The 13,240-nt window shown below is 34.1% G+C and overlaps 1 protein-coding gene and 1 long non-coding RNA gene across 3 annotated transcripts in view; both read right to left on the bottom strand.

The window, feature by feature from the left end:
• The window catches only part of RIMS1 (regulating synaptic membrane exocytosis 1), a 490,334-nt gene that overhangs the window by 334,040 nt on the left and 143,054 nt on the right, over positions 1–13,240 (bottom strand). The gene's annotated exons all lie outside the window — the stretch shown is intronic.
• LOC143684851 (uncharacterized) overlaps positions 6,328–13,240 on the bottom strand; it is a 41,214-nt gene continuing 34,301 nt past the window's right edge. For both annotated transcript variants that reach the window (XR_013176222.1, XR_013176221.1), the window contains 2 exons: positions 9,447–9,628; positions 6,328–6,461 (listed from right to left, as the gene is read on the bottom strand). This is a non-coding gene — a long non-coding RNA (uncharacterized LOC143684851). The remainder of the gene's footprint in view (positions 6,462–9,446; positions 9,629–13,240) is intronic.

Raw genomic sequence — 13,240 nt, 5'->3', positions numbered from 1 at the left:
TATGGAGGAAAAAAAGAACAAAAAAAATGCACAGAAAGGTCAAAATAGAAATATTATAAGTGGCCAATTCATGTGGGAAATAGTCACAATTCCTACTAATGAAATGGTTGAAAACGAAAATTATGGAAAAGAGCAATTTTTTTACCTACAAATCTTATAATTTTATAATTGCAAAACAAATTGAGGATATTTTAAATAATTAAGAATATAGTACAGTCATTAGATAAAATATTATGCATTTTACAGACTGTTAAAATTAAATTAAAATTATTTTCCTCAGGCCTTAGAGTCATATATATCTGTGAATCTCCATGAGGGAGCTATAGTTTCCCACTCTTTTTCATGACAGGTTGACTGAAATGTAAATGAAAAACAAATTCACCATTTCTTACCTATAGATTAATAAGTTTTGACAATCAGGCATAGAAAGTCCATTCATGTCACTTAGCAATCCACTCTCTGCCCCAGCCAGCCATTGTCAGTTACTACTATTTTTCTGATCTTATAATTTTTGCCTTTTCTAGAATTCATATAAATGGAATCCTCCAGAATGTTGCCTTTTAAGGCTACCGTCTTTCATTTAGCATTGCTTTTGCAATTCATTCATGTTGCTGTGCTATGAGCAGTTTGCTCCTTTTTAGTGCTGAATGGTAGTCCATTGTACAAATATATCCCAATTTATTTATCCATTCAGTAGCTGATGAACATTTGGGTCTTTTCAGATTCTGACTATTATGAATAAAACTGTTATAAGCATCTGCATATAGGACTTTGCGTAAACATGACTTTTTTATTTCTCTTGGATAAGTATCTAGGAGTTAACTACCAAGCCATATGTTAAATGTATATTTAGATTTATATAAGAAAGCACTAAACTGTTTTACAAAGTGGCTTGTCATTTTGAGTTTTTAACATCAATGTATGAAAGCCCCAGTTGCTCTAAATCCTTTTCCATAGTTGGTATTATCTGTCTTTTTATTTATAGCCATTCTAAAAGTGATACCACTTGGGTATCAAGTGGTATTTCATTGTAGTTTTAATCTGCATTATGCTGATAATTAAAAATTTAACCCATCGTTTCCTGCTTATTTGCTATTTGTTTTCTTCTTTGGCCAAGGGTCTATTAAAATATTTTTCTCATTATAAGGATTGTTGCCATCTTATTAATGAGTTATTCTTGGTATAAATCTTTTATTCCAAATGTGTTTTATAATTTCCTTCTCTAACTCTGTGGCTTGAGTTTCATTTCATTAACAGGATCCTTTGAAGAACAGAAGATTACTTTTGACGAAGTCTTATTCATCAGTATTTTTTCTTTTGTGATCTTTGCTTTTCTTGTCTATTCCAAGAAATCTTTGCTTAATTTAAAGTCACAAAGATTTTCTCCTATGTTTTCTTTTATTAGTTTTATAAGTTTTAACTCTTACACTTAGGTCTATGAAGCATTTTGAGTTAATTTTTATGTATGGCATAAGGTAAAAGTCTAAATTCTTTTTTTTTCTTTTAAGATGTGGATATTCAATTGTTTCAGTACCACTTATTGCAAAGACTAGATTTTTACCTTAGCACTTTTGAAAAGTTACCCACATTTAACGATGTATATATTTATTTTTGAGCACTTACTAATGTTTCACAAAAATAGGCCACATTTGGGTAGATACTTTTATTAAAGATGACTGGCATATTAAAATGTTAATGACATATTGTTAAGTGAAAAAATAAGTTGGAAAACAAAATGATGTGTATGCATTTGAAGTATATATGCCAAAACCTGTCACAGACACTATCAGATTTTTATCACATTTGGGTATTTTAAACTTTCTTTCATATGTTTAATATTTTCTTTTTTCAATGTACACATGCTTTACACTAATATTTTTTAAAGTCTGGTCACTAAAATTTCTATTCACTTGTTCTTTAGATTGACATTCTTACCTAAACCATAGGGATATCACTAAGTAAAGTTGAGATGTAGTATATAAGAGAGAAAAGGAGCGGGAGTCGAATAATATTATCTTAGCATTTGTCAAAAGCAATGTCAGATTATATTTGACAATTTTATAGTTAAACTGAATATTCTCAAAGGAACAGAAATAGAATTTTAGAACTAAACCAACTATTCTTAACAGAACACATCCTTAAAAAGAAAAAAGGCTATGATTTGAGCATGTAATTCCAGTTGTACAATCACACCAAATTTTAAGGTTGATCCTATTTTGACCTCCTCCCTTCACATTCATATATATACATATGTGAATTCACATTCACAGATCAGCAAAAAGTGCCATATAATGTGTGCCAAACATCAAAGTACAACAGTTTGATTTTTTTTGAAAGGCATATTTTTCCTAGATATTAAGGTAGAAAGATAAAAACAACAACTACTATCACTTCCATGTCTTATTCTCCTTCCTCTCTCTTCTAAGAATGATAGAATTATGACGGAGCTGAACTTGCCTTTTCAGGAATTTCTTACATGCACGCACAATATCTGCAACGCAAAAGACCTTGCAAGTAAGCGTCTGTGTGCGTCTGTGTGCTATGACTATGACATTACATGCCACAGATCCTAAGATAAACTGAAACATGGCAAAAATTATAATTAGTACCAAGTGGGTGTAGTGTAAGAGCTAAAAAAAAGCAAAGTAGAAAACTTGCATTTCATTTTCTTTCAATTCAGGTGTCAGAGTGAAATTAGTTCTCAGGTGATTTCTGATTGTTAAAACTGTATTTCTTTAGAGTATTTTGAAAATTTAAGAGGTATTTCTTCTTCCATTCACAAATCTCACAAATATTTTTTGGAACAAGTATTTGGGGTGATCATTTTCTATCTTACTTAAATTTGACTTTGAGAAATCCTGCAAACCCATTTTTAGATATTTTACTATGCTCTGCTGTTAAGACTTTATAATGTTTGAAGGGAAAAGTCAACTCTATTAAAAATATTGTTTGAGCAAGAATGTTATTTGCAGACCTAAGTACATGCTAACCTCAACTAAGGGCAAAGGAAGTGAAACTATAGCATGCAGAGGAAGAACAGAAGTGTTTGCCAAAGCATTGCTAATAATTTGGAAAAACTGGTAACAACTAGAGTGTCAATAGAGAATTACTTAAATAGATTACAGCTATACAGCGAAATTCTCTCCACACTTTACAAATGCTGTGGTAGAAGAATACTTTCTGACATGAACCATGTATTATACATAAATATAACAGAATATACATACAAAATTGTAAGATCTGATTATGTAGATGGTGGAATTATGAGTGGTACTTTTTCTATATTTTGTCTAGATTAAAAAAAATCTTTCTACATACATGAGTATAAACTTGTGAGATTCTTAAAGTGCATCTATTGAACAATCCTTCTGTAAGAATATGTTGCCATAATCTCTCTCAGCAACAGGGCAGCTCCTGATTAACAAAGATTGTTGTATAAACTTTTGGAAATGTACAGCAGAGACCGCCCACAGCTGATGTCTTTCTTCAATGTTAAGACTCCTTAGTTTTATATAGTTTCAATTCAGGGGTTGATAGAGTAAGGGTTTAGTAAATTTTTGATGACTTGAATGGCAATATTTTATATTATCATCTTAAAATATACTCACTTATAAAGAATGGTTTGTGATGCCCAGAAATTTGGTAACTATGGGAAAACACACTATAATGTAAACAACTCAGGCTTCATAGCTGTTAAGTGCTACAAATGAAATTTTCCTGTCTTGGGGAAGTAGAACAAGTACTGTTATACGTAGGACTTTGGAGTTAGATAAGCTTTGTTTTGAGTCTTTGCTCTGTTATTTATCAGTTTTGTTTATTTGGACAAATTACCTGGCCTCATCAAGCCTCAGGTTCCTCATCTGTTAAACAGAATTGATAACAGTATTTGCTCTACAAAGTTGTTGGGAAGATTAAACGATGAAGCACAAGGAAGATATGTGGTTTGCGCCAGTCTAACACTTAATATATGCTCCATAAGAAACAAAAACCCACAAATACTAGTGACCTACACTCCCTTGGAACCCACGCATATATCCTAATTGTTTTTTGGACAGTGTATGTTTGAGTCTGTGAGGGGGTACCAACTTGCGGAGAGAAGAGTGGTGTCTTATAAGAAAAAATAACAGCAGCAAAAAGTATGCAGTCAGTCAGAATAATCCAGGAAAATATACTGGTGGTCAATCTGCAAAGACCTTCAAAAACCACCCGAAAGGATCATCAGAGAACAACACAATAGGCTTTTGGACGAGAAGGTATCTTAAAAGTTAACAAAAGCAATATTAGCATAGATGAAATGAATCCCATCTTTTTAACATCTAAAAGGAACTTTTTAAAATTAAAGGAAAATTTAAATTAATAATTTCAATCGAAAAATTATGAGTAAATGAAGTAAGGGGGGGGGCAATAAAATGATTTTGCCTAACAGTCTATTCAACCAGAGCTGTGAGAAAGCTAAAACTCTTAGTTTTCAAAGTTGCCTCCATTATTGGATAAACCTAAACTGCCTTAGGGCAGCACTGTTAATAGGCTGTTAATAAAGATCATCAAGAATAAGTCAATTCACCTAACTTATAAAAACATAATTGAAATTAAATTCTCATTTAATGGAATAAATTGTTTATTCTCATTTAATGGAATAAATAGATTAAACCATTAACAAAAACAATGATTCAGGAGAAAGAAGGAAATTTTATTACGTTCATTTTGGCCTTTCCAGAGTTCATTCAACAATCATGTGCACAGTATAACACTGACACTCTTTACATGGTAGATTCTGTAGCTTGTTACGATATCTCATTCCTCAAGTACCCACATATTTTATATAATAATAAGAACAAGAAAGACAACAGCAACAACAATATGAAGTAGAACAGATCTCATTTTTAAAATGTCAGCTTTGTCATTCTAATTTCAATTATTCTCTAACTTGACCCCAGGCTCCACTCTCAGGACTCCAGGGCTCACCTTCACTAGTATTCCAATGGAATCACCATGCAAAATAGAAAACAGGGCATGGAAAAAGAATACAAATTACAGAACTGTGGATATAACCTAGTTCTACCATTCATTCTGCAGTTGAAGAAATCTCAAGTCCATTGAGTTAATTAAGCATTTCCTAGCCCATATTACAGGGTGTCAACAGCAAATACAAAGTACTATTCTTGTGCAGGTATTAAAGAAATGTGATGCAAACCATACTAATTTGCATCTATGTGAGTATAAAATTACCAGTCCTAGCTTATTTCCTGAGACATGTAAAAAAAGAGTGAAAAAAATGTTAGGGGATATTTGGCAATAATTTGTACAATCCGATATTTCTTCCTCTTTCTTTATTAGTAAATTCATGAAGTTTGCCTACAAAGAATGCCTCATTAGTTATTCTAGTTTTTTTTTTTTAAGTATTGTGAATGCTTTGAGCCATTATACTGATATTAAACAGACCTATTTGGCACAATGCATATGGGTTAAAATGTCATTTGAGCTATAAAGTTAATCATAAACCAATTGTATTTCTGAATACAAATTAAAAAATGCAAATTAGTAACTGCTCAAATCACAAAACAAGACACAATTACTAACACAAAGAATATATCATCCCAACTCTTTTAGCTGCTGGGTTGTGGAAGGCTTGAGGCCTGAACGGGGAGCCCCGGAGGCAGGAGCACTTTGGGGAGCACTCAGCAAAGAGGATCTTTTCTGAGTGATAGGGAAGTCTGCCAATATTTTAACACTATGGCTCACTTGCAGATGAAGCCATCAGCTCTGCCTGAATACCAATGATCATTTGAAACTCAGCGAAATGTCAACACACATTGATACATCTATTTGCAGGTCCTTAATACTGTCAAAATGAATGTCAGGTGAAAAGGAAGATCTATTTTAGAAAAAAAAATTATATTTTCTATCTGAGTTGTTGAAAAATGTGGTTCATACATTTTTTTTTTTGCTTTGCAATGCTAAAAAATTTGTAAAAATTATTCACCTGATTTCTATAATGCTCTAAATCAATGATGATAATGCTTAGCAATAGACATTACTCAAAATAGGTATGTTGCTAACTCAATCTGGTACTTAAACAAATGTATTTCTTCTTATTGGAAAGTGTTTAAGAAATTGTGCTTTCTGCAGAAGAACTGAATACAAACAATAGAGTGTTAAAGACCATTTTGAAACTGTTAGGGAAATTCAAATCAAAATCATTTTCATACTGAATTCTCATTCAATTAAATGCTATTTCATTTTTTTCAGAATATCACTGATAATTGCAGTTGTACCAAGTTGTAGAATATATATTATATTAGGACACACCTAAGAGATGTGTCAAAATAATCATTGCATAAAAATGCTCTTCTAGCCCAGGCAGCTACAGTCAACAGGAAAACACCTCCTTGCAGGTAACTTGAAGAAATCCCAACACAATCTACATCAGAGCTCTCTCTACTTTGTTCCCAGGAAGATTCCTGCAAAACCCAGAACAGCAAGAGACACCCACGTTATTTCCAATGTACTTGCAGCCTGAACACTATTCTTTGAGGAACAAAATATACAGTTAAGGTTGCCTATTAACAATACTTATTTTATTTCTTTTAACACAAAAACTGCTGATTTGCTTTAACATAACTAACCTGGATTCCTTTTCCTTTCACAGTCCTGATTAACGAATACATTAAGTAAATATTTGTTTTAAAACCTCATCTCCCCCATTTTAACTGGAGCTTATAAATCTATAATATTTAAGATCTAGCACATTCATTTCAAATTGAACTTTAAAAATGTGCTTAATAGTGAATAAAAAAGTATTTGCAAAGTCCCCTTGGGAGAATGGTGAGAAAGGGGGAAAATTCAACTTCCCCAAGTGGAGAATTCCTCATATTCTCACAAGCAATGGGGACAACCAAAGCAATAGGGTGAGCCCCCAATCTTGAGGTTTGTTCATATGAAACTTAACCCTGCCAAGGATAGGTTAAGCCTACTTAAAATTAGGCCTAAGAGTCACCCCCAGAGAACCTCTTTTGTTTTTCAGATGTGGCCTCTTTCTCTCAGCCAACATGACAAGCAAACTCACTGCCCTGCCCCTCTCTGTGGGACATGACTCCCAGGGGTGTGGACCTTCCTGGCAATATGGGACAGAAATCCTAGAATGAGCTGGGACCCAGCATCAAGGGATTGAGAAAATCCTTTTAACCAAAAGGGGGAAGAGTGAAATGAAACAAAATAAAGTGTCAATGGCTGAGAGATTCCAAACAGAGTTGAGAGGTTATCTTGGAGGTTATTCTTATGCATTAAATAGATATCACCTTTTTAGTTAAGGTATAATGGAGCGGCTGGAGGGAACTGCCTGAAAATGTAGAGCTGTGTTCCAGTAGCCATGTTTCTGGAAGATGACTGTATAATGATATAACTTTCGCTATGTGACTGTGTGATTGTGAAAACCTTGTGTCTGATGCTCCTTTTATCTACCTTATCAACAGATGAGTAAAATATATGGATTAAGAAGAAATAATAAGGGGAATATCTGCTAAAATAAATTTAGCAGATTGAAATGCTAGTGATCAATGAAAGGGAGGGGTAAGCGGTATGTATGTATGAATTTTTTTGTTTTATTTTTATTTCTTTTTCTGAATTGATGCAAATGTTTTAAGAAATGGCCATGATGATGAATAAACAACTATGTGATGATATTGTGCATTACTGATATATATGTAGAATGGAATGATCATATGGTAAGAATGTTTGTGTTTATGTTTAAAAAAATTTTTTAATTAATTAATTAATTTTAAAAAATGTGTTTAAGATCCATTACATACTTAAAGTTCATGAGTATTTAAAGGATACTCTTATCTTTAAACATCACACTGAATTCTGAAAAACTGTTTTACCAAAGGTTTTAGGTACTGTCTTTCTAAATTATTCTGACTTGATAGTGTCCACAAATGACCACAGGCTATCAGAAGCATATTTGAAAAGAGACCATTCACTTCTAACAATATATTTGAAATGTCATTGTGGTTAACGTATCTGGGTTTTTCATAATTCTACTGCTGAACCTTCCTCATTGCAGATTTCCATAGTGTCATTTTGGAAATTGGGCGAAGGAAAGTTAATATTTGTTTATGTTAGCTCAACAAAGAACTGATGCAAAACTTTTATTCTCCTCAACTTCCCAAAGAGGCTATTTGTTGATTATGTCACTAACCAAAGGAGATACAGGCAACTCTTCATTAGGCATATCAGAGGGTATGAATTTCTTATGAGGTAAGCCACCTGAGAGGCAAGTCAGGACACATATGTCACAAGTGCTAAAGGTAAACTCTTAATGACATGGCTGCAATCAACATTCTGAAAAGAGTTTCACTTCATTTCAGGCAATGGGGCCACTCAAATCAGCCAACAGTAAAATCCCTAAGATTTAAAACTGTTTACTCTCTGAGAAAATAAAAATTACAAAGGCCTACTATTGTATGGTCAAAGCACTGCCTCAAAACTCAAATTATTATAAAGTTGTGTTGATATACCCTGCAAATCAATTACTGATCTTGTTTATCTTTAACATTTTGAGCTCTTTTCCTAAAACTGCACACAATGACAAATTGAAATGCTGTGCCTTAGAACATCAAAAGTCCTGGATTGCATTTCTCATTACATGAACACCAGTGTTTTTAGAATACCCAACTCTTTTTTTATGCCTGCCTATACACGGCCCCAAATGCCACTGAATCCTGACAGTCACTTCCTTCTCCCAATGCCACCTGCTCCTCGAACACCCACCCACGAGCTGCTAAAAATCCTCCTGTCACCTCAGCGCCAAGCCAACATAGAATGCTGTCTTCCTCCTCCCAAACCTTCAAACTGCCTTTGGATTAAGGAAAATAAATATCCATAACTCAGATCAAAAAGGGGCTTATGAACGAAAAGGTTCCAGGAAGAAGAGCTGGCAAAAATTTCATCAATCTTAATATGCCACTTTGTACAAATCACAACTGTTGCTTCTGGTCTGAATGTGATACTTATTCAGATAAGCTGAACTGCTAAAAAGTTCAGGCTAAGAAGTATTTAATTGATCTGAAGCAGACATGAAGGCTATCAATAAAAATCCCCATAACGACCACTTCCATTTCTAGATTGAGAAAAACTCTACACATGAGTGCAAATTAAACAGTTCTTTAGATAGGCTATGGCTTAAATTTAAAAGACATAATGCTTTTGGACAAATTCCTCAACCTCACACGTATCAGTTGCTGCTCCACTCTTTAACAACTAATTACATCCTACAGGTTGTGCGCTGTCCTCAGCACAGTGGAGACACAGTGTTGAAGACGTGGCCTCTGCTAACACGGAGGATTTAGTTTGCTCTGATGCCCAGTCTCATCAGATGATAACATTTTACTAGATTTTACAGGATTTCTTTCAGTGCCAGACTTAAAGAATTGAAGCTGGAACTAAACCTGGTTACTTTGTAGGCTCTTGTTCGAGTAGCAGATGGAGGCCTCAAGATCAGGAGCCATATTTATTCATCTTCACATCTCCAATATCTTGCATAGTCCTTAGTCCTTAATGCATGCAAGATCACTGAAGGAATGCATGCATGGATAAGTTCAGGAATGCACGAATGAACATACAAACAGATCTGTGAACAAAAGAATGAGCAGGATTTTCCATAGCAGACAATGTTCGACAGTACTGAGCAGCAAGAAACTGCTGCCTTTCTAATTCTTCCATTTGACTCCTCTTCTTCAAGAGCTCTGGAAAAATTAAGGGACTCCTTACTTAAATTCCAGCTTTTAAACTGACAATAAGCAATAGGTCGTCCTAAATGTTAACCTTGGGCTTCACTGTTGAAATGTCTTCTAATCCTCTGGTAATCAATTCTGGATCTCATATTAAACTGGAATACACCCTCACTCACTCTCTGCCATAGGTATGCTGAGACCAATATGAAGGAAATTGATCTGGTACATGTTACCACATACTGTTAGCAGAATTTTTGTGATATTGCGTATTTCAGGAACACATATCCAAGCTGTTCTGTGCCTTTCAGGGTACTATAATGGATGTGAATTCCCAAGAGGAAAATACAACAACTATCTATTTGTTAGTTAAATTTAAAGGCGATGAAGTCTTCCATTATTAAAAAATAGATACAATTCATTCTGGTATTTTCTATATGATATTACTGAGAAAAATAAAGTCAGTTTCCTCTATGGCTCTTGGGAAATTTTAAGACACTGTAGCAACTAAATTTGGAAATTTATCCCAAATTTTTCTGGTTATAAAGCTCTAATTGGAATTCACAGAAATGAAGCAGGAAGCTGCTCTTTTCTCTTCTTCCCATGAGTAAAGAATTGTGTCTCTTGGGAAGTCACTGAAAGAACCTAAATACTTAAAATGGGAAATCACTGAAGGAACCTGGATGCCTAAAATGACTGATACTCTATGCATCTCTAAGGGGATTGCATAATCTCACAAATTCAATACTAATTTCCTGCTGTGGACATGGTTTTCTAATTCATCTTTTAAAGATGAAAGGAAACTTTGTGCAGAATCTCAGCTGTAGTATTACTGATGCAATAGAAAAGGAACTTGGACATGAGTTTTGGTTGGTTAAAAATCTTTCAAGAATCTTTAAAGACTTTTAAAAATCATTAAAGAAATACCTTTTAAACGCTGACTATCATGCCCTTGAATCTGCCATAAAATCACAAAAATCTATACCTAAATTACAACTACTTATCACATTTTTAACCACATTTTCTAAAACATAATTTGGGAGATTATGAACTGTCACCATTTGTACTACTCCCAGGAAAAACAATGATAAGAACGTAATAATAGGTAATCTTTAATAAACCCTGCCAGGTATTGTTATAAATTCTTTACAAAGATTATCTCATGTAATTCTTACCACAGCCTTTAACGTGGCAACCAAGATCATAATCCCCTTTTATAGATAAAGACATGAAGGCACAGGAAGGTTAAGTGGCCAAAGTATCACAGCCAATTGGTGATGAGGTGAGCATTTAGACTAAGTAGTGTGGCTTTTGGCTCTTAGCTACTGGCAATGGATGACTGGTTGAAGACAGTGACCAATTAGTGTTATTGTAAGTTATTAGTTATGCTCAATAATGATCAAGCCGATGCATTTTTAAAGTTCTTGTTTACAATGAATTTCCTCCATTTAATTACTTAACAATTATGCATCTTAATTGCCTTGTAGAGGAGAAGCACACGTTCTCGTATTTACACATCTGTATAGCAAAGGATTGGGAGCTAAAAGACTTGGAATTGAGTCTCACCTTATTAACTTCTTAACAAGTCACTTAACACTAAACGCTATGTCTAAGTTCCTTGACTGCAACAAAAATCACTTAAACTAAGTGATCTTTAAGATTCTTTGCAGCTCCAAATCTCTAGAATTTTATAGTATCTTGATGTTTGTTTTACATCCATGACAATGGTTCAGGTAGCGAAGAAGCAGTTTCATGATTTACAGAGAGACTTCACTATAAACACTCCTAGGGAGTGTTTATAAACCTGAGTAGTAAGCAGAAACCTGTTCAAGGGAAAGGAATCTTTGAGAGCCATCAAAAATATTTCCACAGTCACATAGTCTGGGAAAAAATGATTAAGTTTTTCAAGTCTTTTACTATGAAAATGTCTTTTACTTGTGACCCATCTCTGCAAAGGGGAAATTCAGTCTCTATTAATGATAAATAAGGTTGCGAGATTTAGCAAATAAATATACAGAATGTCCAGTTAACTTTTAACTTCAGACAAGCAACAAACAATATTCTAGTATGTATTACTGGGAGAACATGAGTTTCTAGTATAAGTCTGTCTCATAATAAAATTTTTAGGGACATACTGAAATTTTCACACTTGCAAAAACATTATTCATTGTTTATCTGAATTATAACTGGGAATCCTATATTTTTTATCTGGCAACCCTGCTGGTAAATGAATCATTTATTTCAAGTGAAAACAAAACCGAAAGAAAATAATTAGAACTTGTGAACCACTGAGCATGCATCTGAGAAGTACTAACCTAAGGTATCATTGTATTTTCCTCATACCTCAGACATATGAGGCTACCCAACACTAAATATCATTTTTGTAGAGGAAGACTAAATTGGATTCAAACATGTTGTGGTCAGTAAAATCTTCACGAAAAAAACTTTTTTATAAGTCAGTCCTCACAGAGTTGCTGTTCTGTAATGCCCTGATGGGTTTTCTTCAGTGATTACTACAGCAGTAGTAAGGAAGTGTCCATGTAAAACAAAAGAAGGAGGATTTGGCCATCTTGGAGTTGCTCTTAAAGCACACCCATGTAATCAGTTATTGAAAAGAGTTTGCTTACATGGTAAAATCCAAAGTATAATCATGAATAATAGTGTGGAATCTAGTCCACATAATTGGGTAATTAACACAAACACATTATATGTCCAAGGTAGGGCAAGCAACAGGTAGAAGCTTATTTGGTGAAAGTTTCCATGCGAAGACCCACACTGCCCACTGAGGCCAAAATGGGCTACACACCTTGTCAGGAGGACTTAATGTAAAGTAAACAGGAAGCAGTAATCAAAAAGCTGTGGCTGGATTGCGGATGGAAACATAAGAAGATGACTCCTGGGATAAGCTACAGCCAGTTATTAAGAAACAGGGGTATTAGGCAAGCCATGTTCTTTTCCTTCTTCTCTGCATGAAAAATGTCCACTTATCTTCTAGGTCCCAAATCTGGCATTTCTTCCCTGGAAATCTTTCTTAACCATTTCTCACCTCATCTTCACAAATCCCTGCAGGTCTGATTAGCTGTTTCTTCTTTATGATGCCACAGTACTTTCTATATATTTTACAGTGCTTCCACATGGCTACTGTTTTATTATAGCAAGTTGGATGTTTACAGGTCTGTTTTTTCTAACAAGGCAAAGCCATTCTCAGAATAGGAACTTCACAAATATTTTCTAGACCCCTTCACATAAAAGGTGCTCTGTAGCTATTTTCTGAATAAATGAGTGATAATGCAAGTGGTCATGTGAGAGAGAGCACAGAAATATAAATCAGAGGCATGGATCACAGGATTTGGCTTCAAGATGCTTTATTCAGATACTACTTTTTCTTCTAGGCTCTGCCACTTCACATTATGAATTTATTTTACACATTTTATTTTAAAAATTTCTAAGTTTCTTAAGGAGTTGGGTGAAATCTGACTGAAATGGCAGTAAAGTATTTCTATTTACAGAGG

Source organism: Tamandua tetradactyla, chromosome 5 (assembly GCF_023851605.1).
Source record: "Tamandua tetradactyla isolate mTamTet1 chromosome 5, mTamTet1.pri, whole genome shotgun sequence".
Lineage (NCBI taxonomy): Eukaryota > Metazoa > Chordata > Mammalia > Pilosa > Myrmecophagidae > Tamandua > Tamandua tetradactyla.
Note: the sequence above shows the minus strand (reverse complement) of the source record. Positions and strands in the feature narration are given on the sequence as shown.